Source organism: Lipotes vexillifer, unplaced genomic scaffold (genome assembly GCF_000442215.2).
Source record: "Lipotes vexillifer unplaced genomic scaffold, Lipotes_vexillifer_v1.1 scaffold366, whole genome shotgun sequence".
Taxonomy (NCBI): Eukaryota; Metazoa; Chordata; class Mammalia; order Artiodactyla; family Lipotidae; genus Lipotes; species Lipotes vexillifer.
Genome location: NW_006780143.1, coordinates 2004820 through 2030412, shown reverse-complemented (window position 1 = coordinate 2030412; position 25593 = coordinate 2004820). Strand labels below are relative to the sequence as shown.

The window sequence follows — 25593 nt, the reverse complement described above, 5'->3', positions numbered from 1 at the left end:
CCCTCCCCCTCCCCATCTATTGTATAATCATTTCTATCTCCTTAGTGCTTACTGGCATTATTTAAACCACAGAGAACTTAATTACAGTCTGTTTTATATTGTTATTTTGTGTCCTTTCCCTCCATAACTGTATTTTAATCTTCTTAAAGACAGAGACCATATGCTTTCTCTTCTTTTCATTCATTTTAGTGTTTTAGAAATTTATTGTGGAAGTTTTCATTGAATGAATTACCAAAGTAACATTATTCAGCCTAGGAAAGTAAAGGAAAGCAGAAACGGTAATAATTAGTGGTTCAGTGTTGTTAATTGTTAATAAGAGCAGAATGGGAGTGGGCAGAGCACCCTTGTCTTCTAGGCACTCAGGATAGAAGCAAACCAATGAAAGGACAGTGTTTATTGTGCCAAGAATACACTGTATAAGACATTCATGGCAAGAATTCTAACTACTTAGAGGTGCTCCTGGGAGAGACTGTGGGGCTCTTGCCCTGAAATCCTTTTCATCTAGAGTAGAATCTCCTTTGCTTGGTTGAAAACTCTGCCACGTTTAAAGGTAGCAGAGATAGAGTAGATGCTTTTGGCATTTTAGGTCTTTAAATAATACTTTGCTGAAGCCCCACATTAGTAAGTCAGCCGCAGGGTTGGAACCCATATTTGGAACTTTCTGAGCCTCCACGTAGGCTTGTTCAGTGTCCTTATGTTAGGATGACAAGGTTTGGAGCTAAAACTAAGAAGGAAGCCAACACTGCAGCAGAAGCCTCTTCCAGACCCACTGTGCTAGTTTTGAACCAAGGCATTTTCTGTCCGCAGCCATATGCAGTGTGAACGGGCCACAGATGTACGTCAAATGAGTGGGTGAAATAACGTTTGGTGGGAAATGATGACAGTTTTATGGCATTAGTCCTTGGAGCCCCAGGTGCACTTATTCATCCTTCATGTATTTTAAGCTTTCAGCCTTGGGGTTATTTCAGCAGGTTAGCATTTGTATTTTCAAGATGAGCCCTGCAGTGAATCAGCGAGGAGAACGAGTCATCCACGGAACTGGGAGAGGAGAAGAGAGATTCCTTATTGAGAGATCAATGCGATTGCGATGATGCAACCAAGGAGACGGTCACAGCTTTCTGTCTTCCCATTTGAGCATCCAGTTCGCTGACATTACCGCCCTGGTCTGGAGCCAGCCTTGGCTTGGGCAGATTGCACCATGCTTTGTATACACCCCTAGAACATCAGGACCCTGTACCTAGTGTACCCTGACACAGACCATGAGTTATAATTTCTGAGCTCAGAGTATCCCGCCCCCTGACTTTTGTGTTGGGGATTTTTGCTCTTCTCTTTCTGACTAGTTAATGAATCATATGTCTCCTTGACGGAGTGAGGATCCTTTTGTTGAAGTGAGTCAGGGCTATATCTAGATATAGCCACTGAATTGGCTGTTTAAAAATTTGCTGTTGTTATTAATTTGAATAAATGTATTTTGGACAATTATTTGGCTATAAAGAGCCCTTGGATGATATCGATTTTTTCTTGTAATTTTCCTGGTATTATTTCTCAGACTTAGTCTTAGGTTTCTAAAACTTTTCCCACCTTTAAAATTATACAAAATATTATACAAGGTCATTATGCAAAGTATGAGTGGCAGTAGCTGAAATATTTATTTAAGTCCACACACTGACTAACAGCAATCATAGTGAACACAGTTTAGGTAAGACTGCATTTTTTTTTTAATCCGGAGAATATTATGGGATATACAGAACAATGAGCAAGCATGTCAAGACCTTGGACTTGTTAGAGATTCAGAGTGCGTTTCAAACAAGAAAAGGAAAGAAAACAAGCAGCATTCCTATAAAATAGCTGTAGGAGTAAGGTTGCTCAGGGAGGAAGATTGTTTAAAAAAACATGACTGGTGAAATAGGCTGGTGGAAAGACCATCTCTTGAAAATTCTTTTATTCCTGTAGCATTTATTTCCAAATTGTACTGGGCTTAGACTTGGGCAAGAGAGTCCCCTGCCTGACCCAGCTTGTTAGAGGACTCCTTTTCTGATCACACCATTCCCCACTGAGTAAAGATTCTGCCGGGCCAAGGAATCATGTCCTTCCCTTTTCTAGACCATGGTCAGGGCATCTGAATGCTAGCATTTCCTGCTCAAATGGCCCTAAGCTAAGACCCATGTATGTCCTTCAGAGGGCAGGTTGAATTTCATACAAGCGTTGGCCAAAGGCAGCTGTTTGCAGGGGCAGGGAATGTGAATGGCTGCCAAACCACAGTGTCCATACGTGTGCTTGTGAATTCCAGTGAAGAAACGAATTGGTGCAGAGAGAAGCAAGACAGGCTAGAGCCTTGGGGATGGGGGGGTCCAGCTCTTGCTGAACCACTACCTTCTTGTGCAGAACCTTCCCTAGGTGCTTTGCACACACTATCTCATTCAATCCTGCAGAACTCTTCAGGGTAATGTTTTATCCTCACATCATGGGTATGAGTTGTGGGGAGTTAAGGGACTAACCCAAGGCCACTGAATTAGTAAGAAGTTGAACCAGGATTTAAACCTCATGTGATCAGGTTCTAAAGTGCATGTTTGTTTCCACTTTGTTAGGTTGCCTGTTAACACCTTTGCTTTTACACTTTCCTCGTTCTTCCCAGACCTTGGTACATAATGATATGCAATAAATGTTGAGTAACTAAGACAGTAGAACAAAATATTCGTTCACCTTTACTATTAATGGGATACATAGTATAATTATGGTGTAGATGAAAAATTCCACGTACAATGTGCTGAAGGAGACATTTCACTCCTGATCTATCTCTGCTGTTAACTGTGTTGACCTTACCTAGATGCTGTGGCTGTACTGAGCTTGATGGGCTTGCTTACCTTTCCACTAGTCAGCTCAGTAAATTGCTGCAAAATTTCTGGCTAGCATGGACTCAAATGGCCAGAAAGAACTTTTATTAGAAAATAGTAACGCCATGTATGTTGTAGTCCTTTTCTTTCTTTCCTTACAGTGACACAAAACTCTGGGTGTTAAGGTGATGCAAGAGAGGTTGTCAGAATGCCTGCCCCTCGTAGATCCATTGGTGTGGTCCCTCTGTTGGTAGATCCCCATTCTTGGCTTTCCTGTGCTGTGGTTATTCCCCGGCGCAGCTGCTCCTGCTGCTACATCCTGGAACATTCAGCTGTGCTGGCCCTCGGCTTTGTCTTTCCTTGTGCTCCCTTCCCACTTCTCCGAGATGCCGAGACCATTCTCCGCTATTGGCAGAAAGCCCTGGACCACTTTCCTAACTCCTGCTCTGGACTAGTTTTGGTATTTTCCCCATTTGTTCTCATCTGTACACTTAATTATTTTGGCTGATTTATCTGTATGCCTTGCTAGACTCTAGCCCCATTTGAGGGCAGGTTTTGCGTCTCTCTTATTTATCATTGAATTGCCACATCTAACGCAATACTAGGCACATGGAAAGTACTGAATACATTTTTGTAGAATGACTGAACTGCCATCATAATTGAGTCATTACATATTTTTTCAAAGAAGTTCTAGCATTAGGTATCAGATCAAGGATTTCTTTCATGGAAAGCTTATAGTCTCCTCTAGAGCATAATTGCATCTACTTGCTTGGAAGACTCACCTTGAGTGTGGTCACCAGGTACCCCCAAAGTGGCACGCTACTTCTAGGACCCTCCCTTTTCTCTCAAGAGACAGCCAAACTAACTCTTCTCAGAAAGAGCGATTAAAACCTCATCAAACCTCGGAAAAGTTCTATTTACTTATCCAGGTGCTGACAACAGAATCCCCATTGTATCCCCTCCTGACTCCATTTATTCAGTCACTGTGAAGAGGGTTATATTGCCCATGTCTCTCAGGGACTAGGGCTAGATAGCCTGCTGGGTGAACTGTTTTCTAAAGCCATAACTCTGCATCCTAACACTCACTTGGCAGGATTTAACTTTTGTGCAATAAAGCTAGTGACCATTGCTTGAGTTTGGAGAAAGGACTCTTTCATCATGATGCTCATAATCATCATTATTTTAACTTTGCTTTCATATTTTAAAAACTGTATTTATATAAGCTATTCTATTATGTCTGACAGGAATATAGAAAAATATGGAAATCATGTGTTCAATATGATGAATTTTCATATAGTGACCACATCCATGTAGCTTCCAACCACATTATTAGCACCCCAGAGATCTCCCTCAAACTTCCTTCCATTTCTATCCCCCAAATGGTTATGTTGTCTGACACATTTTTTTATATTTTTAATTTTAATTTTATTTTACTTTTTTACACAGGTAGGCAATAGATTGAAACACATAAAAACTGAAAACAGTTCAAGTATTTTTCTTAGAATCACAAGCAATTAAATGGTGAAGTACAAACTGGGGAATACTCCAAATATAGCAGATGAATATATATTACCGTTAACACTATTTTTTTTTCATGCACACACTGTATTTTATTTTTACAAGAGATAAATAAACTGACACCAAGCATTGTAAATGGATGACCACAAAAAAAGCAACAATGATTGCAATTACCAAACACGAAACACACTCACACTATGTCATAATATTGACATTCAGTCCAGGAATCCTCCACTGTAACAGCTCCTTTACTTTGCAGTGAAAATTGATTTGTATATTTTTTGCCTCTGAGTCCTTGTGGGATGTTTTTTTTTTAATTCAAACAGAAAGTCACAGAAATTATAGTCATCCTCATCAGTGCACTCAGTCCCATGTAATTAATTTTTTTTTCATCTTGATCTTTTGTTAGCGCTTTTATGAATTCATCCGTTTTCCATTAGAGTTCTGAAAATGCTTTTTCATTCAGTTCAGCAGTGTAGTCAGTTACCAGAAACCTGTACTTGTCAGAGTCTTTTCCATGAATTCCTTGAAGATGAAACCCTTTTATAGGAACATTTTTGCAAAAGCATCAGAGTACACCCAGACTGTCTGTAAATGACAAAAGACTTAAAAATGATCACGATTAAGATTTGATGAAAGTTCATAATAATGCAGTTGACAAGGAAATTGAGTTATTTCTGAGATATACATTTTAAAGTAATAACTAGAATTATGACTTATAACATTCTACCAGAACATATAAGATTTTTAGAAGTTTCATGTAATGTCTGAAACATTTATATTAACATATTTCCATACAAATAACCCAAAGAAAGTTTAGTATTCGTTGTTTTTTTGTTTCTTTGTTTGTTTTTTATACTGCATGTTCTTATTAGTCATCAGTTTCATACACATCAGTGTATACATGTCAATCCCAATCGCCCAATTCAGCACACCACCATCCCCACCCCACCATGGTTTTCCCCCCTTGGTGTTCATACGTTTGTTCTCTACAACTGTGTCTCAACTTCTGCCCTGCAAACCGGTTCATCTGTACCGTTTTTCTAGGTTCCACATACATGTGTTAGTATACGATATTTGTTTTTCTCTTTCTGACTTACTTCACTCTGTATGACAGTCTCTATATCCATCCACGTCTCAACCAATGACCCAATTTCGTTCCTTTTTATGGCTGAGTAATATTCCATTGTATATATGTACCACAACTTCTTTATCCATTTGTCTGTCGATGGGCATTTAGGTTGCTTCCATCACCTGGCTATTGTAAATAGTGCCGCAATGAATATTGGGGTGCATGTGTCTTTTTGAATTATGGTTTTCTCTGCGTATATGGCCAGTAGTGAGATTGCTGGATCATATGCTAATTCTACTTTTAGTTTTGTAAGGCACCTCCATACTGTTCTCCATAGTGGCTGTATCTATTTACATTCCCACCAACAGTGCAAGAGGGTTCCCATTTCTCCACACCCTCTCCAGCATTTGTTGTTTGTAGATTTTCTGATGATGCCCATTCTAACTGGTGTGAGGTGATACCTCATTGTAGTTTTGATTTGCATTCCTCTAATAATTAGTGATGTTGAGCAGCTTTTCATGTGCCTCGTGGCCATCAGTATGTCTTCTTTGGAGAAATGTCTATTTAGGACTTCTGCCCATTTTTGGATTGGGTTGTTTGTTTCTTTAATATTGAGCTGCATGAGCTGTTTATATATTTTGGAGATTAATCCTTTGTCCATTGATTTGTTTGCAAATATTTTCTCCCATTCTGAGGGTTGTCTTTTTGTCTTGTTTATGGTTTCCTTTGCTGTGCAAAAGCTTTGAAGTTTCATTAGGTCCCACTTGTTTATTTTTGTTTTTATTTCCATTACTGTAGGAGGTAGATCAAAAAAGATCTTGCTGTGATTTATGTCAAAGAGTGTTCTTCCTATGTTTCACTCTAAGAGTTTTATAGTGTCCGGTCTTACATTTAGGTCTCTAATCCATTTTGAGTTTATTTTTGTGTATGGAGTTAGGGAGTGTTCTAATTTCATTCTTTTACATGTAGCTGTCCAGTATTCCCAGCACCACTTATTGAAGAGACTGTCTTTTCTCCATTGTATATCCTTGCCTCCTTTGTCATAGATTAGTTGACCATAAATGCATGGATTTAACTCTGGGCTTTTTATCTTGTTCCATTGATCTATGTTTCTGTTTTTGTGCCAGTACCATATTGTCTTGATTACTGTAGCTTTGTAGTGTAGTCTGAAGTCAGGGAGTCTGATTCCTCCTGCTCCATTTTTTTCCCTCAAGACTGCTTTGGCTATTCAGGGTCTTTTGTGTCTCCATACGAATTTTAAGATTTTTTGTTCTAGTTCTGTAAAAAATGCCATTGGTAATTTGATAGGGATTGCATTGAATCCGTAGATTGCTTTGGGTAGTAGAGTCATTTTCACAATATTGATTCTTCCAGTCCAAGAACATGGTATATCTCTCCGTCTGTTGGTATCATCTTTAATTTCTTTCATCAGTGTCTTATAGTTTTCTGCATACAGTCCTTTTGTCTCTCTAGGTAGGTTTATTCCTAGGTATTTTATTTGTTTTGTTGCAGTGGTAAATGTGAGTGTCTCCATAATTTCTCTTTCAGATTTTTCATCATTAGCATATAGGAAAGCAAGAGATTTCTGTGCATTAATTTTGTATCCTGCAACTTTACCCAATTCATTGATTAGCTCTAGTAGTTTTCTGGTGGCATTTTTAGGATTTTCTGTGTATAATATCATGACATCTGCAACCAGTGACAATTTTACTTCTTCTTTTCCAATTTGTATTCCTTTTATTTCTTTTTCTTCTCTGATTGCCATGGCTAGGACTTCCAAACCTATCTAGAATAATAGTGGTGAGAGTGGACATCCTTGTCTCGTTCCTGATCTTAGAGGAAATGCTTTCAGTTTTTCACCATTGAGAAATATGTTTGCTGTGGGTTTGTCGTATACAGACTTTATTATGTAGAGGTAGCTTCCTTCTATGCCCACTTTCTGGAGAGTTTTTGTCCTAAATGGCTGTTGAATTTTGTCAAAAGCGTTTTCTGCATCTATTGAGATGATCATATGGTTTTTAGTCTTCAAATTATTAATATGGTGTATCATATTGATTGATTTGCGTATGTTGAAGAATCCTTGCATCCCTGGGATAAATCCCACTTGATCATGGTGTATGATCCTTTTAATCTCTTGTTGGATTTTGTTTGCTAGTATTTTGTTGAGGATTTTTTGCATCTATATTCATCAGTGATATTGGTCTGTACTTTTCTTTTTTTGTAGTATCTTTGTCTGGTTTTGGTATCAGGGTGATGGTGGCCTCATAGAATGAGTTTGGGAGTGTTCCTTCCTCTGCAGTTTTTGGGAAGAGTTTGAGAAGGATGGGTGTTGTCTCTTCTCTAAATGTTTGATAGAATTCACCTGTGAAGCTCTCTGGTCCTGGACTTTTGTTTGTTGGGAGATGTTTAATCACACTTTCAATTTCATTACTTGTGATTTGTCTTTTCATATATTCTGTTTCTTCCTGGCGCAGTCTTGGAAGGTTATACCTTTCTAAGAATTTGTCCATTTCTTCCAGGTTGTCCATTTTATTGGCATAGGGTTGCTTGTAGTAGTCTCTTAGGATGCTTTGTATTTCTGCGGTGTCTGTTGTAACTTCTCCTTTTTCATTTCTAATTTTATTGACTTTAGTCCTCTCCGTCTTTTTCTTGATGAGTCTGGCTAATGCTTTATCCATTTTGTTTATCTTCTCAAAGAACCAGCTTTTAGTTTTATTGATCTTGGCTGTTGTTTTCTTTGTTTCTGTTTCAGTTATTTCTGTTCTGATCTTTATGATTTTTTTTCTTCTGCTAACTTGGGGTTTTGTTTGTTCTTCTTTCTCTAGTTCCTTTAGGTGTAACGTTAGATTGTTTACTTGAGATTTTTCTTGTTTCTTGAGGTAGGCTTGTACAGCTATAAACTTCCCTCTTAGAACTGCTTTTGCTGCCTCCCATAGGTTTTGGATCGTCGTGTTTTCATTGTCATTTTTCTGTAGGTATTTTTTGATTTCCTCTTTGATTTCTTCAGTGATCTCTTGGTTGTTTAGTAATGTATTGTTTAGCCTCCATGTGTTTGTGTTTTTTTTGTTTTTTTTGTTTTTTTTGCAGTACGTGGGCCTCTCACTGCTGTGGCCTCTCCCGTTGCGGCGCACAGGCTCTGGACGTGCAGGCTCAGTGGCCATGGCTCACGGGCCCAGCCGCTCCGCGGCATGTGGGATCCTCCCAGACCGGGGCACAAACCCGTGTCCCCTGCATCGGCAGGCAGACTCTCAACCACTGCGCCACCAGGGAAGCCGTTTGTGTTTTTTACATTTTTTTCCCCTGTAATTCATTTCTAGTTTCATAGCGTTGTGGTCAGAAAACATGCTTGATATGATTTCAATTTTCTTAAATTTACTGAGGGTTGATTTGTGACCCAAGATGTGATCTATCCTGGAGAATGTTCCGTGTGAACTTGAGAAGAAAGTGTAATCTGCTGTTTTTGGATGGAATGTCCTATAAATATCAAGTAAATCTATCTGGTCTATTGTGTCATTTAAAGCTTCTGTTTCCTTTTTTATTTTCATTTTGGATGATCTGTCCATTGCTGTAAGTGAGGTGTTAAAGTCCCCCACTATTATTGTGTTACTATCGATTTCCTCTTTTATAGCTGTTAGCAGTTGCCTTATGTATTGAGGTGCTCCTATGTTGGGTGCATATCTATTTATAATTGTTATATATTCTTCTTGGATTGATCCCTTGATCATTATGTAGTGTCCTTCCTTGTCTCTTGTAACATTCTTTATGTTAAAGTCTATTTTATCTGATATGAGTATTGCTACTCTAGCTTTCTTTTGATTTCCATTTGCATGGAATATCTTTTTCCATCCCCTCACTTTCAGTCTGTGTGTGTCTGTAGGTCTGACTTGGGTCTCTTGTAGACAGCATATATATGGGTCTTGTTTTTGTATCCATTCAGCAAGCCTGTGTCGTTTGGTTGGAGCATTTAATCCATTCATGTTTAAGGTAATTTTCGATATGTATGTTCCTATGACCATTTTATTAATTGTTTTGGGTTTGTTTTTGTAGGTCCTTTTCTTTCTTGTGTTTCCCACTTAGAGAAGTTCCTTTAGCATTTGTTGTAGAGCTGGTTTGGTGGTGCTGAATTCTCTTAGCTTTTGCTTGTCCGTAAAGCTTTTGATTTCTCCATTGAATCTGAATGAGATCTATGCCTGGTAGAGTAATCTTGGTTGTAGGTTCTTCCCTTTCATCACTTTAAGTATATCATGCCACTCCCTTCTGGTTTGTAGAGTTTCTGATGAGAAATCAGCTGTTAACCTTATGGGAGTTCCCTTGTATGTTATTTGTCATTTTTCCCTTGCTTCTTTCAGTAATTTTTCTTTGTCTTTAATATTTGCCAATTTGATTACTATGTGTCTTGGCGTGTTTCTCCTTGGGTTTATCCTGTATGGGACTCTCTGCGCTTCCTGGACTTGGGTGGCTATTTCCTTTCCCATGTTAGGGAACTTTTCAACTATAATCTCTTCAAATATTTTCTTGGGTCCTTTCTCTCTCTCTCCTCCTTCTGGGACCACTATAATGCAAGTGTTGTTGCATTTAATATTGTCCCAGAGGTCTCTTAGGCTGTCTTCATTTCTTTTCATTCTTTTTTCTTTATTGTCTTCTGCAGCAATGAATTCCCCCATTCTGTCTTCCAGGTCACTTGTCCATCCTTCTGCCTAAGTTATTCTGCTATTGATTCCTTCTAGTGTAGTTTTCATTTCAGTTATTGTATTGTTCATCTCTGTTTGTTTGTTCTTTAATTCTTCTAGGTCTTTGTTAAACATTTCTTGCATCTTCTCGATCTTTGCCACCATTGTTTTTCCGAGGTCCTGCATCATCTTCACTATCATTATTCTGAATTCTTTTTCTGGAAGGTTGCCTATCTCCACTTCATTTAATATTTTTTCTGGGGTTTTGTCTTGTTCCTTCATCTGTTACATAGTCCTCTGCCTTTTTGTCTTGTCTGTCTTTCTGTGAATGTGGTTTTTGTTCCACAGGCTGCAGGATTGTAGTTCTTCTTGCTTCTGCTGTCTGCCCTCTGGTGGATGAGAGTATCTAAGAGGCTTGTGCAGGTTTCCTGATGGGAGGGACTGGTGGTGGGTAGAGCTGGGTGTTGCTCTGGTGGGCAGAGCTCAGTAAATCTTTAATCTGCTTGACTGGTGATGGGTGGGGCTGGGTTCCCTCCCTGTTTGTTGTTTGGCCTGAGGTAAGCCAAGTCTGGAGCCTACCTGGGCTCTTTGGTGGGGCTAATGGCAGACTCTGGGAGGGCTCACGCCAAGGAGTACTTCCCAGAACTTCTGCTGCCAGTGTTCTTGTCCCCACAGTGAGCCACAGCCAACCCCCGCCTCTGCAGGAGACCCTCCAGCACTAGCAGGTAGGTCTGGTTCAGTCTCCTATGGGCTGCTCCTTCCCCTGGGTTCTGATGAGCACACTACTTTGTGTGTGCCCTCCAAGTGTGGAGTCTCTGTTTCTCCCAGTCCTGTTGAAGTCTTGCAATTAAATCCCGCTAGCCTTCAAAGTCTGATTCTCTAGGAATTCCTCCTCCCGTTGCCGGACCCCCAGCTTGGGAAGCCTGACGTGGGGCTTAGAACCTTCACTCCAGTGGGTGGACTTCTGTGGTATAAGTGTTCTCCAGTCTGTTATGTGATTTGCTTTTGCTTTGATTGCGCCCCTCCTACCATCTCATTGTGGCTTCTCCTTTGTCTTTGGATGTGGGGTAGTTTTTTGGTGAGTTCCAGTGTCTTCCTGTCGATGATTGTCCAGCAGCTAGTTGTGATTTTGGTGTTCTCGCCAGAGGGAGTGAGAGCACATCCGTCTACTCCGCCATCTTGGTGCCTCCCTCTGTCTGACAAATTTTAGACTTTGACAAATGGAGTTATTCATTATACATTCTTTTATGACTGACAATTAAGTCAACATTGTGTTTGTGACTATACTGCTGTATATAACAGTAGCTTGTTGCTTTTCGTTGCTGTATAGTATTCCATTATATGTTTTATGTACCACAGTTTATGTATGGTACCACATTCTTCTCTTGATGGAGATTTGAGTTATTTACAGCTTGGGGCTGTTACAAATAATGCTGCTATGTACTTTTTATTTGGCTCACATGTACACAGTTTTGGGGGCATATACCTGGGAGTGGAAGAGCTGAGACAAAGATATGCATATATTCAGCTTTAGTGGATTCTATCAAGTTTTTTTTTCAGTGTAGGATTTATAAGTGAGGGATAAAGAAGACATTATAGGGGCTTCCCTGGTGGAACAGTGGTTAAGAATCTGCTTGCCAGTGCTGGGGACATGGGTTTGATCCCTGGTTCAGGAAGATCCCACATGCTGTGGAGCAACTAAGCCCGTATGCCACAACTACTGAGCCTGTGCTCTAGAGCCTGCTAGCCACAAGTACCAAGGCCGCATGCCACAACTACTGAAGCCTGCACACCCAGAGCCTGTGCTCTGCAACAAGAGAAACCACTGCAATGAGAGGCCTGCGCACTGCAACAAAGAAGAGCCCCCACTCACCTCAGCTAGAGAACGCCCACACACAGCAACGAAGACCCAACGCAGCCATAAATAAATAAGTTAATCAGTTAATTAAAAAAGAAGGCCTGATAACTCTTAAGACTTCCCAGGGAGATAGGAAGCTTCTGGAAAAGACCTGTCTAAGAAACAGTTGTTTGGGCTATACATTTTGGTTTAATGTTAATGCAGTCTAAGCTTGAACAACTTTAAAAATGACCTAAGCCTGTAAGGTAAAGGTAGAAGCCGAAGTTATAAAGATACAGTGTAGCTGATGGCAAAATAACCTAATAGCTGTTAATGGGTAAGAAATACCTATGAGTTATTTAATCAGTTAAAGCTTCATTAATGAGAAAACAGCTCTGGGAAGACTTCTTGTTTAAGAAAATCACAATAATAAATATTAGTACTAAATCGGATGATAATGAAATATTATAAAGTTAAAAAAAATTATGTACAAGATGAAATGTGTTAGGCTGCAATGGGGTCATGTGATTGATATTTCTCCTTATTTAATTATTTAAATTTTCTGATGGTCTCAGAGAGCAATTCCTGAATTTAGCTGGCCAGATTTTAGGAAAGCATATAGTAAAGCCTAAATTGCTGAATTAAAGTTTTCAATGTTATCTCTGAGTTTAGGCAAGTCTTTCCTCTTATCTTCACGTTTACCTTTAATGGAGAGCCAGGGGCATTTATCAGAATGGTTAAATAAGAAATAACATCAACATCAAATGCTGGCAAGTATGCAGAAACACTGAGTTACTCATATGTGGCTACTGGGACTGTAAAATCTGGAAAAGAGTTTGGTTCTTTCTTTGAAAACTAAACATGTAACTACTAAAGCATGCAGCAAATGCACTTCTGGGCATTTATCCCAGAGACGTGAAGATTTCTAGTTCACACAAATACTTGTACATGAAGGGTGATAGCAGCTTTATTTGTAATAGCCTAACAACTGGAAACAACCCAGATATCTTTTGATGAGTGAATTGTTAAACACACTGTGGTACATCCATACCATGGAATATTACTCAGCAATAAAAAGGAATGAATTATCAAAATACACAACAGCCTAGGTGAACCTCCAGAGAATTAAGCTAAGTGAAAAAAATCTAATTTTAAAGGGTTACATACTATATGACTCAGTTTATATTTGTTGAAATGACAAAATTATGAAATGGAAGATAGATGAATGGAGATTAGTAGCTGGCAGGTGTTAAGGGAGGATAGGGCGGGAGAGAGCTGGGTGTGGCTATGAAAGAGTAACATGGGAGATCCTTTTGGTGATGAACTGTTTTGTATCTTGACTTAGTGTCAGTATTCTGATAGTGATTTTGTTACCTCTGTTGAAAACTAGGTAAAGGATCAACTGGATCTGTATTATTCCTTTGAACTCCATGTGAATCTACAATTATCTCAAAAATTAATTAAGGAGAAAGAGAGTCAGAAAGTGCTCTACCCTATTTCTCTTAGGTCAATTCTTTTCATAATTACCCATTCATGTCACACATGTTATAGACTGTTCCAGAGGAAAGGCATTGCTCCCTGCCTCCCATTAGAGAAAACATTAATCATTGAAACAGTTATCTATCAAAGGTTCTGGTAATCTTTGTTCATGCCAAATTTCAAGGAGCCATTAGTTCATATTCTTTGGCCTGCAGAGATACCTACCTATCAGGTGGGAATCTTAGGTCTTTAGAAGAAATATATCTGAACTGCAGCTAAATAAATGGACAGATGACTAATGTTATTTTCTCCCCCATAATTACTTTTCTTCTGGCCCCAAAGAACCTGTCTGACCAGTCATTAAAGTCTAAGAAGTTTGCCCATTGTTCAGTTCCTATTTGACTTAGATGGTCCAGGGATCAGCTTAGGGAACGGTAAAGGTAATGTAAGGAATCTTAGTGGGAATAAAATGATTGGGACTTTTTGTCTGTTTGTTTTTAAAGCTTAGAATATAATATTCACTGCCTAGTTGCTTTTTGTAATGCTATGACTGATATATCCTGGGGAGCCTCACTATGTTTCTTCAGTTTTTTTCTGGCCCATAGGTTATCATCTCTGTGGGTTTTCTACTTTAAGCTGTCTCTTTAGGTATCATTTTCCTGAGTGCTGTAGTTAAATATACCTAGTTTTCCTTTGTTTTTTGTGTACATTATTTTGACCTTTCAGTTGGCCTCAAGTTTAGTGTTGTCTTTGCTGGACCCTGCAGTTGCCAGCTCCCTGTAGACATTTTAAACTTCGTTGTTACAGCTGCCAGTATTGAGAGGTGGCTTGGCATTGAAGTGTCTCTTTAGAAAGAAGGGCTCTCTGTTTGGCATGCGAGCCAAGTTCTCTTTGTTATTTTACTATAAAGCCTTTTGGGGGAAGGTGTGAAGTAAAATAATTTTTGTTAACTATTGACAAGTTTGATATGTCAGGTGAGCAAAGTAGATGTGTTCTGGGACATTCTACTTTAATTATTCTCTAACAAGAAACTTATACTGTAAGGGAAGCAACTAGAAAGCAGGGGGAAGGAGAGTACCTGAAATAAACCTTTTGAGTGAACATCAAGTGCCATGTCCTTTAGGCACCTTATCTCATTGACCCCCTAACACTTTTGGTGGATACCTATGACAGGCATTTTCCAGATGAGGTAACAATCTCAGGTACCCATGGTGGCAATTAGTCAGTGGGAGAGCAAGAATGCAAATCCAGGTTGGCCTGATCTGAAACACAAAGGTCTTTGATGCTACCTCTTCTTAAACAAAGAGGAAGCAAATGGAGTTCTTGTTTCTTATACTAAATATCAGATTGGCTACGCTAAGAGACTGGATATGTTCATTTTGTTTTGAATATGATGATTGGCTGAATTCTTCTGAGGCTTCACACTCGGTGACACTAAGGGTAGAGATGAAGTGTAAGTTACCCACGCAGGAGCACGATTGGGTACAAAAGTCTCTGAATCACCGACCTATATGATGTGACTTAAGAAATTCTATACAGGCCTCTAGCTGCCCACAAATATCTTCTCATCTTTATCATTGTAATCCAATTTTATGACTGCCATGGGTCATAAAATTTCCGTCATTAGAGTTGTTAACGGTTCACAAAATGTAGTCAAGACTCTTGGCTCCCTAACACCTTTCATTCCTTAGACCATTTTTCACATAAGATGAAATCAGTGGCTCAGAAATATCCTTCTGCTAGTATCTTGTATTCTGACTGTATCAATGTCAGTATCCTAGTTGTAATATTGTACTATAGTTTTAAAGATGTTCCTATTGGGGGAAGCTGGATAAAATGTACTCTGGATCTCTGTATTACTTCTTATAACTGCATAGGAAGCTAAAATTAGCTTCCTACTTTTAGCTATTTTTAGTGAGTTTATCACCTGGGTTGTTAGTTCCTGGAAAGCTGGACTTCTGGATATTGAGCTCCTTCAGTTTCACGTGGGGAGGTGAGAGGACCTAGGGGGGAATGAGGTGGCCCTAAAGCCTGTCCTATAAAGAGAGCATCATAAAGAAATGTGATCAGGCAAGAATATTACAGGGAGTGTGAAGGCAGCATGGCTCATGTCAAACTTTACACACCCGAGGAGCATTTTATATTTCTGTCTGTTGTCAGAACAGGTTCTTTTCTCCCCATATCACAATGCCATTCTCATCACAGGTTCCCAGTTTCTCCTTGGTCTTGGAGCATGATTTTATCCTTGATTGCTTCAACTTCTTCATCTGTAAAGTTGGGGCAATAGAATTTTTATTAAAAAATGGTCATATGCCAAGAGTATTTTGAAGTAGTGAGAACAGCATAGTTTTGTGCAGATGAAGCAAATACGAATTGCATTTCATGTTTTGGTATGGTGAAAATTCAGATGGCCCTAACATACATTAACAGACGTCCTTCTCATTTCATTCTTCCAACACTAGAGTAGTATGTGTAAATAAGTTATATTTCTGCACACAAACCTAGAATATTATTACTTTCCTTGTAATTGTTTCTGCAGATTTGCCTTAATGGCAATTTTTGAAACTCAAGTTGTTTTTAAATGATAGCTAATCCTTGTACATTATTTTGGAGTCAAGTAGGAAAGATAGGGAATTGCTGAGTTTGAGTGTTGGGTATACCCAAGGAAGGTATATAATCTTAAGGAAACTTTTAGATTTGATTGTTAAGACGGTTAGTATGAATTCCTATAGGCCCTCTGCAGAGCCATTTTTTCCCTCCAAATCTCAGCTGGGTTGTTACATCAAAGTATTATATCTAGGAGGGCTGTGACTTAAGCTAGGTGGGATGTTAGTTTCAGTTAACTTCCTCAGGAAAAGGCCACTTACCTGATGGCATTCCAGGTTGTCTCATGGAGCCCTGCTGGCTGTCTTGCCTTGGAGCATAAATCCCAATGTTCATTCTGTAGGCCACATTGTTCTTTGACAGGGGTGCTGGCAGGTAGAGCTATGTGAAGGGACCGTGATGTATACTTCCTCTGTGTGCAGAGTCTCAGAGGTGGTTCAAAGCAGTGTACGTTGTTTATTTGTTTGAAAATAATAATCTCCATGAGTATACCTTAGGTGTACCCTGAGGTATTAGAATTGCAAAACTAGGTTTCATAAGAATTATCTCACTTTATTCTCACAGTAACCATATGAGGCTGGGTATTATCACTCTCATTTTATAGAGGCATAGTGAAACTAAGTAGTTTGTCTGTAATCACACAGTTTGTAAGCCAGAATTTGGGTTTATAGATCTAATTCCACAGCCTACACATTGAACTCAGCACCTCTGAGTCTGGGTCAACATTTCTTCCATCCTTTTAACAGACATGTTTTGAGTATCTTTTAGGCACTGTGCTGGGTCCTGCGGATACAAAAATTGATGAACATAGTTCCTACAGTAGAGGTACTCCTACTATATTATGATGGATATTAGGTACATTGTAAAAAATGTTACAATATGAAGATAATAACCCATTGCAATAGAAAATTGGAACAAACACCATGAAAGTCAGGTACACGATACTACTAGAGAGAATAATAGGAGAGTTTGTAACTAGTCATTAACCAGGTAAATGGTGGGCTGGTGAAGAAAAAGCCCCTTTAGCAGGTCAGGTCATTGAAATTCCAGGGGCTGAAGGGAAGGCCAGAGTGACCTCAGGGGAGAGGTGGAGGGAGAGAGCCCATTGGGATAAGATTCTAGATGAGGTCTGAAAGACAGTCAGAGGCCAGACTAAGCAAGGCCTTCAGGTCCTAGTAAATATCTTTAATCTTAAGAGCAAAGGAAAGTCACTGAAAATATGTGAGTGATAAAGTTAGATTTGTGACTTAAACAGCTCTTTTCAGCTCAGTGAAGACAGGATTGTTGGGCAGCCAAGGTGTACCTGGGGAAGAGCAGTAGAAAATTGTAGAGGTTACAAGGCTAGATATGATAGAGCTTGGATTAAAGTGGTGGTGTGAAGATGAAGAGCAGGGGATGGGTTTCAGAAGTAGTTAGGAGGTAAAATGGGTGAAAATCAGTGATAGATTGAATATAGGGTCAGGAGAAGAAAAGTAAGTTGGATAGTTGGTGGCAACATTCAGTGAGATAGAGACACTGCAAGCAGGTCAGATTTGGAAGGCAGATTTCAAGTTCAATTCTGAACATGTTGGGTTTGGGGTGACTTTGAGACAAGCAGAAACTACAAGTTAACATTTCAAGCTATATTTCTGGAGCCTAGAGGAGAGGCCTGGACTAGAATATACCTTGTGTATCATAAGTATGGAGGTGGTCAATGACATCATGATCATGGGTGCCATTGCCTAGAGAGATACTAGGGAGTGATAAAAAAAAGCAGAGCCTAGAACCAAGCCTTGAAGAACTTCATTTCATGGCTGTTTGAAGGAAGATCAACTTACAAAGGTTGTAGAAGAATATCACAAAAGATAGGAAGGAAACTACTAGTGTCATGAAAACAAAGGGAAGGTATGCTTTGATGAAGATGGAGTGACCAGCAAAGTCAAGTAATGTGAGTTCGAAAAAGTCCTTTGGAGTTATTGGCATGGAAGTCACTGGTGATCTTAGTGAGAGCTGTTTTTTTTTTTTTTGTGGAAGGATGAGGAAAATGATAGATTAGAGCAGGGTGAAGAGTGAGTGAGGGTTGTGAAATTGGATACAGTCAAAAAAGATAAGTCTTATGAGAAGAGAACAGCAAATAGAACATGTAGGATTTGGGAAAGGTTATTTATATAAGATGGGAGAGACTTGAGTATGTTTAAAAGTCACTGGTAAATATTTAATTGATAGGAAGCTGGCAGCTATTTGGGAGAGAAAAAGGATCATGAATAGTGTTGGCTCATGAGATGGGGAATAGACAGGAAAAGATTTGCAGAGATGTCCATGTTTGCATGCTGGGTATGAAGAGGATGAGGGAGTTCCCCTCCTAGGAATTCTATTTTCCTGTAAAGCAAAAGACAGTATCTTTGTCTGTGAGGGAGCAGGGAGGAGAGGTGGAGGTGTGAGGAGAGCTGAGAGAATTTGATATATGGTAATTGTGGAAAAGAGTGGGTGTGAGCCGGCTTGAGAAAAGTAGTGGGATTCCTGGTCACTGTTAAGGGCCCACTCTCCAGAAGCTTGGGGACATTCATTTTCTTATGCTGTTATATAAACAATCCATGGTGTATCCATGTTTTATGGAAAATCCAAGTTAACATCTATATTGTATAAGTAAGAGGAAAGAATTTGAGAAAGGTGGGAAGGATTTTTTTTTTTAAGTGATTGATTTTCAGACTGTTTGGAGAGACTGGAAGCCGAATACTCATTTGAACATAAAAATGTAAATTTTAAAAGATCTCTGAATGTGTATATACTTATTAAGTGAACTGGCTGAGGGGAAATTTTCCTTTTTCACATGAGGAAAATTTACCAATTTATTTTGCTTAAACATTGGTTCCTGGGCTGAGTTAAACATTAGAGATTATTTTAAAAGGATATCAGGGTTTGCATAAAATGGTACACTAAGTTTGCTGGATTTTCATTTTTGCTGTTGATCCACTGATGTTAGGCCTCTGCAATTTTCCTACCCACTCAAGAAGACGAACAGATGCTTCTACGAATGTGAAACTAGCTCAGCAAATGGACCTGCCCCAATGATCGACTCTTCCCTTCATGAACGTTTTCTCTGTAGCAATGCAGTACTGTTTGATAGCATTTTACCCTATGGAGTCAATCCTCTCAAACCCTGCTGCTGCTTTATCAACCAAATTTATTTAATACTCTAAATCCTTTGTTGTAATTTCAATAGTCTTCACCAGGAGTAGATTCCATCTCAAGAAACCATTTTCTTTGCTGATCCATAAGAAGCAATTCCTCGTCCGTTAAAGTTTTATCCAGAGATTGTAATCATTCAGTCACATCTTCAGGCTCCACTTCTAATTCTAGTTCTCTTGCTATTTCCACCACATCTGCAGTTACTTCCTCCACTGAAGTCTTGAACACATCCAAGTCATCCATAAGGTTGGAATCAGCTTCTTCCAAGCTTCTGTTAATGTTGATATTTTGACCTCTTCCCATGAATCAGGAATGTTCTTCATGGCATCTAGAGTGGTAAATCCTTTCCAGAAGGCTTTCTATTTAATTTGTCCACATTCATCAGAGGAATCACTATTTATGGCAGTTATAGCCTCACAAAATGGTTATCTTAAATAACACCTGAAAATCAAAGTTTCTCCTTGATCCTTGGGCTGCAGAATGGATGTTGTGTAAGCAGGCATGAAAACAACATTAATCTTGTTGTACATCTCCATCAGAGCTCTTGGGTGACTAGGTGCTCAGTCACTGAGCAGTAATCTTTTACTTTTTTTTTTTTTTTTTTTTCGGTACACGGGCCTCTCACCGCTGCGGCCTCTCCCATTGTGGAGCACAGGCTCCGGACGCGCAGGCTCAGCGGCCATGGCTCACGGGCCCAGCCGCTCCGCGGCAAGTGGGATCTTCCCGGACCGGGGCACGAGCGCGCGTCCCCTGCATCGGCAGGTGGACTCTCAACCACTGTGCCACCAGGGAAGCCTGAGCAGTAATTTTTTGAAAGGAGTGGGTAATATTTTTCTGAGCAGTGTGTCTCAACAGTAGGCTTAAAACATTCAGTAAACCATGTTCTAAGTAGATGTGCTGTCATCCAAGTTCTGCAGTTCCGTTTATAGAGCACAGAGTAGATTTAGTATAATTCTAAAGGGCCCTAGGATTTTCGGAATGGGAAATGAGCATTGGCTTCAACATAAAGTCACCAGCTATATTAGCCCCTAACAAAAGAGTCAGCTTCTCCTTTGTAGCTTTGAAGCCAGGTGTTGACTTCTCCCCTCTAGCTATGAAAGTCCTAGGTGGCATCTTCTTCTAATATAAGGCTATTTCATCTCCATTAAAAATCTGTTTAGTGTAGCCACCTTCATTAATGATCTTGGGTAGATCCTGATAACTTTCTGCAGTTTCTACATCAGCACTTGCTGCTTCACCTGGCACATTTGTTATGACGATGGCTTCTTTCCTTAAACCTCATGAGCCAATCTCTGCTAGCTGGAAACTTCTGCAGCTTCCTCACCTCTCTCAGCCTTCATAGAATTAAAGAGTGAGGGCCTTACTCTGGATTAGCCTTTGGTTTAAGGTAATGCTGTGGCTGATTTAGTTTTCTATCCAGACCACTAAAACTTTCTCCATATCAGCAATAAGTCTGTTTCACTTTCCTATTATCTGCGTGTTCACTGGAGTAGCACTTTTAATTTCCTTCAATAACTTTTCCTTTGCATTCACAGCTTGGTTAACTGTTGGCTCAGAATGTCCAGCTTTTAGCCTATCTTGGCTTTCCACATGCCTTCCTTACTGAGCTTAATCATTTCTAGCTTTTGATTTAAAGAGAAAGATGTGCGACTCTTTCTTTCACTTGAACACTTAGAGACCACTGTAGGGTTATTAATTAGCCTAAATTCAATCGTGTGTCTCAGGGAATAGGGAGGCCTGGCGAGAAGGAGAGAGGCAGGGGGACAGCCAGTCGGTGGAGTCAGAATGCACACAACATTTATATTAGATTAAGTTCACCATCTTAAATGGGTGTGGTTCATGGTGCCCCCAAATCATTACAAGAGTAACACCAAAGATCACTGATCACTAATCACTGTAACAAGTATAGTAATAATGCAGAAGTTTGAAATATTGTGAGAATTTCCAAAAGGTGACATAGAGACATAAAGTGAGCAAATGCCCTTGGAAAAATGGTACCGATAGGCCAGGGTGGCCACAAACCTTCAATTTGAAAAAACTCAGTATCTGCAAAGCAAAACAAAATGAGGTATGCCTATAGTTCAGCTGTGTGCCTGGGAAGATGTGGGTTTGTTTAGCATCTAACCAGTTTATGCTACATGCCCATTGGAGCATCACAGAAGAAATTTACTCCCTCTTCCTCAGTCATGGGCTCTTCAGACTCTAAGCCCTCCTCCGTCCCCCAGGTTAGCCTCCTGATCAGTTCCACCAGGAATCATTCCTATGTGATCATTCCCAAAACTTCTACCACCCTGGCCATCATTTTTAGCAAACATTTTTGGTTTTTATTTTTCTTCTTGAAATGAGGTGTTCACAATAAAATGTAATTCTCTGGATGGGATCCAAATAAGCCTGCTAAAGTGGGATTATTGTTTTGTTTGATTTAATAACTGTAAGGTCAAAGAGCCAATGTTGGGAAGACTTCCCATTGAGAGGCAGATAATGGAAATCCACAAAGAAGAGAATTTGAAGGATGAAGGGGGTCTCCAGGATGCCTTTTCAATAAGGCAGCTGTATCAAGCATTAGTGGTTATAGATTATTCTTACCTACTTCTCAAGGAAGAAAAAAAGCACATACACTCACAAATCAACCAGTTCATTTCTATAAACTTTAACGTAAACTCAAGAAGAAAGAAGTGCTCTCAAATAATATTACATTTGTGTTAGATTTTGGATTTAAATTAAAAAAAAACAATACCGTATTTAAAATCTTTTTAGGGGTTTCCCTGGTGATGCAGTGGTTAAGAATCCACCTGCCAATGCAGGGGACACGGGTTTGAGCCCTGGTCCAGGAAGATCCCACATGCCACAGAGCAACTAAGCCCGTGTGCCACAACTACTGAGCCTGCTTTCTAGAGCCCACAGGCCACAACTACTGAAGCCCGTGTGCCAAAACTACTGAAGCCTGCATGCCTAGAGCCCATGCTCCACAACAAGAGAGGCCACTGCAATGAGAAGCCCGAGCACCGCAACGAAGAGTAGCCCCTATTTGCCGCAACTAGAGAAAAGCCCACGCACAGCAACGAAGACCCAATGCAGCAAAAAAAAAAAAAAAAAAAATCTTTTTATCATGATGTTAACCAGTCCACCGGTCTTACCTAGTGACCAAAGTGTTGTATTCAATAATCTAGCCAGTAATCAACATGGTTGTAGGATATATAATGAGTTAGCATTGCTTTGTGGAACTAAAAGTTGTCGCCTTACATTTTCACCTCCATTAGATGTGGCACCATCAATGTCGTGCATTTCAACATATCCCAGTGGCCTGAGAGTCCTGGATATCTTCATCTAGTAACCCTATGAAGACAGAAAGAATGTATCTTTTCTTTTGCAATAGCTGTGCTTTCACTGTTCTCTGCTGAGAAATATTATAACCCCAAGCAAGTGTGCATTCTTATCAGAGTAAAGAATTGATTGAAAATAATTTATCTATTTCTAAATTTCAAGAAGAAGAGAGAAAGCCCATGGATCTTTCTCTGTATCTAATCTACCAATGTGCTTACCTATTTCAAATGTTTTTTCCTAAATTGATTTGTAACGTCAAGGTTTCAGGGTACAGGTTTTCGTTTGTTCGATTGTTTATGGCTAGACTCGTGAACAGTGACTACCACACTTCTATTCTTCTATAAATGTGGTGCTCTTGGGTGTTGCCGTTGTAGGAAACTGAATTCATTGTAATTAGAATTCAAATTTAACTTCCTATTACAATTCCTGTCTCTTCTTGTCCCCAGGTTGTCTCTCAGGGGGAAGTTGCTGAAGGAGGGCAAAAACAGCATTTATCAATTTGTGTATTAGTGGCTTTTTTGCGGATTCTCCCCAAATAAGATTTAAGTGATATTAACGGATTCTCACCAAGCACTTTAGAATAAACAAAACAGTGAGTATCTAGGCAGAAAGCCATGTACTTTCAGATCTCAATATGTTTATAAGACATGAAGACAGAAACAACATAAATAGCTATTCTACTTGGTTGTCATCTGACAAGTTACTATTTTTCGGAGAAGAGTTTAACCATAGCTACATCACTGAGAGGAAGAATGGTAGAATATTGCGGGCTAATGGTGATAATGGTGGGGTAGTTTTGTTACCTAGAAGAAAAGATTGAGAGTCAAGGAGAATTTTCAATTTTGAATCCCTCAGCTCTGTCACAGGGCATTTGTTTTGCTGTCTGAATGCTCTTTGGGCATCTGGGAGAAAAATGGTTGAAAAGAATACAGATGCAATTTTCTTCTTTGGCTCTTTCCATAGTACCATACTTATGAACCATGCTGAGTTATGGTGTAACATTCATTGGAGAGTATCCTAAACTGCACTTTGAACACATTTTGCATCTGTGGCATCTTTTAGAAACACAAGCCTTTGTGGGGTTTCTGGCTTTTCTTTTTATATGATGGGTTGATAATCTTATAACGGCATTAGTTTTGTGACCAATTACCAAAGATTTGTTATTATTATTATTTTTTTAAAAATTGGACTATTGTTAAATGTCTACAGCAAGGTTAAAACCAGCTCCAGATGAGTGTGGGATAGAATAGTTTAGAAACTTCCTCTCCTGGATATTTGGTACTGCAGAATTCAGCAAGGAATATTAGACACTTCTCAAAATAAAATTAATTTAAATTCAGTTTCACAAAATGTTATATTATAGAACAAATTGAAAAAAAGAAGGTTAGTTGGAAAGTCAAACATGATAGAATTCAGAAATTACTGGACTTTTGGATTTAAAAGTATTTCTCATATGTTGAGGCAGAATTTATATTCTCTTTTTCTCTATAGCATTTTATGAGATTAAATATTCCTTCTCTTCTACATAAATAGAATAGAAACATCTCTATTTTTTAAGTGTCGTGAAAACAAGAAATGGTGTCTGAACGAAAAGATTTCTTTATTGATTTCTCCTTGCTATATTATTTTGGTTAATTTTGGGGGGGTATGATCTGTGGGGACATTGTGATTATTCTCTCTTTTCTAAGCTAGTGTGATGCTGGGACAGTGGCAAATGAGGGATGAGGAGGAAGGAAAAGGATGGAAGTGAAGACAGAGTTGATGCACATATGTGGTCCCAGGGGCATGGTCGATGAGCTGCTTGATTTCAAATGGTTGGTCTGGCTGAATTTGGAGGCTAGCCTCTGGAACTTTGCCTCTCCCCTTGTGACCTGAATACTTGCAGGACACGTACATGCCATTTTTCTTCATAATGTTGTGATTCATCTAAACCTTCTTCAGTGATTTGAAATGTCACATTTTCTTACAGTAAAATTTTATACTATAAATATTTAGCATATTTATCTTTGGCAGCTAATCTTTTTCTTTCAATCCTTTATCTTTCTTGTCTGGAGCTAATATATATTCATTGCTATAGGTTTCTAATATGTTCTATTGTCTAGAATGGTTTATCTTCCATTATAGCTTTTTCCTTTGATATTTTAAGGAAAACAATTACTATGAAAAATAATTCTGCCTCTGTCTTATTGTTTTAAGTATTTAGAACTCTTATTTAGTTTTGACTTTTTTCTTAATTGGATTTTATATAAATATTTTACTTATGTTTTCATTCTAATAAAAGTAAGATACCTTTAAAAAAAGCAATCATTGTCAGGTTTGGTATCAGGTTTATAATATTTAGGTAAAATGGGTATGGTAGCCTTTCATGTTTATCTATGTTGTGAGATGTAGCATAATTTTAAAATAATTTGCTTCTTAAATAATCTGTACCTTTTTCCTTTTTTTAAAGATAGATTTTCCAAAAGCTTTTAATGCTATATATGTGTTCTATTATATTTTGGTTACTATTTCTTTCTAGATCACTTTTGTTAATTTATATTTTCTTACATTATTGTCTGCATCAGGATTATCATGTTAATCAAAATGGGGTCGTATATACTGTTCTTTTATGATATTTTAAATCTTATTTGGCTTTATCTACCTTGTAATTTTCAATGAAATTTGAATTTTTTCTTTCTTGCTTAGCTTTGGTTTTACTTACTTCATTGCTCTTTTTTAAAAAAAATATTGAGGTAATACTGGTTTATAACATTATAGACATTTCACGTGCACAGCATTATATTTCTACTTCTATATACACTACAGTGGGTTCACCACCAAAAATTTAGTTTCCATCCATCGCTGTACAATTGATCTCCTTTACCCATTTTATGCTCCTCCCCCTATCCCTTACCCTCTGGTAACTACCACTCTGTTCTCTGTATTTGTTTATTTTTATTTGTTCATTTATTTATTTTGTTTGTTTGGTTTTTACATTCCACATACAAGTGAAATCATACAGTATTTGTCTTTCTCTGTCTGACTTATTTCACTTAGCATAGTACCCTCAAGGTCCATCTATGTCGCAAATGGCAAGATTTCCTCTTT

The 25593-nt window shown here is 38.8% G+C and overlaps 1 protein-coding gene across 1 annotated transcript in view; it reads left to right on the top strand.

The window, feature by feature from the left end:
• PDE4D (phosphodiesterase 4D) overlaps nucleotides 1–25593 on the top strand; it is a 1474095-nt gene that overhangs the window by 165744 nt on the left and 1282758 nt on the right. The window lies entirely within an intron of this gene.